Raw genomic sequence first — 4,558 nt, forward strand, 5'->3', positions numbered from 1 at the left:
AAAAATTAATGAATGTCATAAAGTCTAACACACATTTCTAAAACAATTAAACAATAAAACATTGGAACATATATTGATATCGAATGAAGATATTACAATTTAGTCCAAGATATCAATAAAAAACACATTTAAACACAAATGAAATACAACAATCTAAAAGAAAATAACAAACACATAAACCACATAAACACATAAACTACAAAGAAACATAGAACAAACTTAACAATCATTCAGATGGACCCTGATCTGGAGGAGGAGGTGGTGGTGTTGCACCAAAGAAGTTGAAGTAACTACTCATCATAAGCATGTTGGTATTTATGTTATTTATCTGATCACGCATAAATCCCATATCTTGATTGTACTGAATATCCTTCTGCTGTAAATGAGTTTCAATTTGATCAAACCTTTGATCAAAATGAGCCTCTAAATTATCAAATATTTGGTTCAGTAGCAAATGTAGGTTCAACTTCTTCTTCTATTTCACTCAGAACAACATGAGTTTTTTTAGGCTCTTCCTTATTGAAGATAGCTCTAAAGGATGCATCGTTGTAGTAGAGTGGTTCTTCAAAATCTTCTTCTGGATGAATCAAATTATACTTCTTTTTCAAAATATAGGCAATCAAATGTTCTTCTTTCTTTTATGATCAACATGACCAATTTCAAAAAAGCCATAAATGTAGTCAATTAGGAGTTGGGCCTCATCTATAGGTTGTCTTGTCATTATCAAGAAGGTAATAATAGAAAGAAGAGGTGTGATATTGACTCTATCACCAACTTTAGGTATAACAGAAGTTCTAAGTACGTGCTGGATGATACGTGCATCACGAACTAAAGTTTCTACCTTAGGTAAATGATCCTTAAAATTTACTCCTCTAATCACTCGATTTACTTAAGTCCAATTAAAATTTGTTGAGGTTAAGGTGTGTTCTCTTAATCCTTCAGTACTTATGTTTAAGAAAATACCAAGGTCAGCCTTGGTGATTTCAACTTTCTTTTTAAAAATAAAAGAATTGATGACAGAATGGTCGGAGTTGAAAGACATGTTCGCCAAAAAATAATGAAAGGGTTCTTTATTGTAGAAGTGTACTAAGGTGAGGATTAAGCCAAATTGAGTAGAGGTAAATAAGTGCATTACCTTAAAAATTAATTCTTCTTGTAGGAGTACTCTAGATGGGGAAATTTTTGCGGAGACAAACCTAGCATAGGATTCTTCATTTGCTTTAGAAATGAAATTTTTAGAAGTATTTCTTGGTAGACCCTTAGTCAAAGACTTTTGACGCTTGCTAGAACTTGCATTTGAAAGATCTTCAGAGAATAAAGGTTTGAAAGAGATGTGTGAATGTGACTGTTCAGTAAAAAATTGCCAACCAGTCAAAATTTTCAATCGTCCCGTACGAATTCGATTCTTCTCGTACGAAAAAATTTCGTATGGACGAACGAATGAGTCAAAAAAGAAACAGCTTTTTGTAAACACACAACTTACGAAGCATCCTTTCGTACAGGCTTTTGACAAAAATGATCGTACAGATGAACACGTATTCGTCTGGACGATCTGAATTCAACTTGTTTTAATGGCAGTTGAAAACTGTCCCCTGCTATGAACCGACATGTGTTCGTCTGGAAGAAACCAAAGGTTCGTACGGATGAAGTTCATATTAAAAACTGTCTTATCCATTCAATTGCTGCATTTACTCGTCCCGTCATTTGAAAAAATGTTTCATCTCGGACAATCGTGACGATCGTACAGACGAATTACATTAAAACGGCTCTTAAAATGGTTCAAAATCACACAGTTTGTCGTACTTCCCAAACCATCCCGTACGAAGCATTTTTGTCCCGGACGATGATGACCACAAATTTACATTTTCACACTCAAAATAAAAACAAATAAAAAAAACAAGACAATACTTAAACACAGACTTTTTAAGAAGAAAATATCACATAAACAAACTAAAAAACACAATGAACACAAAACAAAACAAAAAAAAAATTCAATGTTGCAGAAAAACATTTTTATCTAAGTATTTAAATCAATCACTTCAAGCCTAGTTTTTAAAGTACTGAAAGTATCAATGGCTAAAGATTTTGGAAAAATGTCTGCAAGTTGATTTTCATTTGAAACATGAGTAAGTTCAATTTCTCCCTTCGATACATGATCCCTTATGAAAGATCCCTTATGAAATGATGCCTTATGTCAATGTGTTTGGTTCTAGAATGTTGAATAGGATTTTTAGAAATGCTAATAGCACTAGTATTATCACAGTAAATTGGTATAGTGTCTGTAGTTAATCCTAAATCAATCAACTGATGTTTTAACTATAGTACTTGTGCCACACAACTTCCTAAGGCAATGTATTCATCTTCTGCAGTAGATAGTGCAACTGAATTTTATTTTCTACTAGACCATGAAACTAATAAGTTTTCAATGAATTGACATGTTCCAGAAGTACTTTTTCGATCCACCCTACATCCTGTAAAGTCAGAATCTGAATAACCAATAATTTCAAATAAAGAGCTAAACTTAGGATATCAAATTCCTAAGTTCTGAGTTCCTAGCAAACATCTTCAAATCCTTTTTACTGCTGTCAAATGTGACTCTTTTTGATATGATTAAAATCTAGTACACAAGCAAACACTAAACATGATATCAGGTTGGCTAGCACTCAAGTAAAGTAAAGATCCAATAATCCCTCTAAATTTCTTTTAATCAATAGATTCTCCCTTAAGGTCCTTATCCAACTGAACTGAGAAACTCATTGGTGTACTAACAGGTTTAGTATTGTCCATTTCATATTTTTTGAGGATGTCCTTAACATATTTAGATTGGTTAAGAAATGTACCTTCCTCAAGTTGCTTAATGCTAAAGCCTAGAAAGTAATTTAAGTCTCCCATTAGACTCATTTCAAATTCACTACTCATTGTTTTAGAAAAATCATCACAAAGATTTTTATTTTAAGATCCAAAAATGATATCATCCACATAAATTTGAACAATGAGTATATCCTTTCCAAATTTTTTCAAAAATAGTGTTGTATCCACACTTCCTTTTTCAAAAGATTTTTCAAGTAGGAAGGTGCTCAACCTCTCATACCGAGCCCTAGGTGCCTTTTTTAACTTAAAAACATGATTTGGATATTTTAAATTTTCAAAACCTGGTGGTCATTCTACATAAACTTCTTCTTCAATTACCCCATTTAAGAAGACACTTTTCACATCCATTTGATATAATTTGAATCCTTTAAAACAGGCAAAGGGAAGCAAAACCCTAATTGCTTCAATTCTGGCTACAAGGGAAAAAGTCTCTTCAAAATCAATCCCTTCAATCTGATTATACCCCTTAGCAACTAATCTAGCATTATTTCTAATGACTACACCTAAGTCATTTATTTTTTTTGAATACCTGCTTAGTTCCAACAACACGTTGATCTTTTTTGCCTTGAAGTTAATTCCCAAACTTTATTTCTTACAAAATTATTCAACTCTTCTTGGATGGCCAATATCCAAAATTCATCAGAAAGGGCTTGATCAATATTATTGGGTTCTATAGTTGAAATAAAGGCAGAATGATTGACTTCCTTGTTTAATTCACACCTAGTTCTAACACCCTCACTAGGTTCACTTATAATCAATTCCCTTGGTTAGTTTTTAGAGAATCTCAAATCTCTAGGCAAAGGGTTTTCTCTCTCTAAATTCTCTTTCACATTTTCTTTCAAGTTTATTCTATCAACCTTTTGGGAGTTATCCTCAATCTCATCTTCAATAACATTTGGCTCTTCCGAATTTCTAGATTCGTCAAATACAACATGTGTGGTTTCTTCAATAACCAAAGTTCTTTTATTGAATACCCTATTAGATTTTCCAACACTTTAGTATCCAACAAAAATTCCTTCATCTGATTTTGGATCAAATTTTCCTAAGACAGAGTTTTCATTATTATAAATGAACACCTTACAACCAAAAACATGCAAATAAGATAAATTAGGTGTTCTACCTTTTAGCAACTGATATGGTATTTTATTTAATTTAGATGTTACATTCACCCTATTCAGATCATAACATGTAGTTCTAATCGCCTCAGCCCAAAAATATCTAGGAAGTGAGTATTCTGCCAACATTGCTCGGGCGGCTTCTATTAATATTCTATTTTTCATTTCGACTACCCCATTCTATTGAGGGGTTCTAGGTGCAGAAAAGTTTTGATCAATTCCTTTCTCCTTACAAAAATCTTCAAATCTCTCATTCTCAAATTCTTCTCCATAATCACTTTGTATAGAAATAAATTCACACCCTAATTTTCTTTGAATCCAAGTCAAAAAATTTCTAAATTCCTTAAATAATTCTCTCTTATGAAATAGAAATCTAACCCAAGTGAATCTTGAGTAATTATTCAGAATAACAAATCCGTATACCTTCCCTCATAGACTCACAGTTCCAACTGGTCCAACAAGATTCATGTGTAAAATTTCCAAAGGTTTACTAGTCCTAAGATCCTTATTGGACTAAAAAGATGACTTCACCTTCTTTCCTAATTGACATGCATCACAAAGGTGGTATTGTT

Source organism: Dendrobium catenatum, unplaced genomic scaffold (assembly GCF_001605985.2).
Source record: "Dendrobium catenatum unplaced genomic scaffold, ASM160598v2 fragScaff_scaffold_63, whole genome shotgun sequence".
Classification (NCBI taxonomy): domain Eukaryota; kingdom Viridiplantae; phylum Streptophyta; class Magnoliopsida; order Asparagales; family Orchidaceae; genus Dendrobium; species Dendrobium catenatum.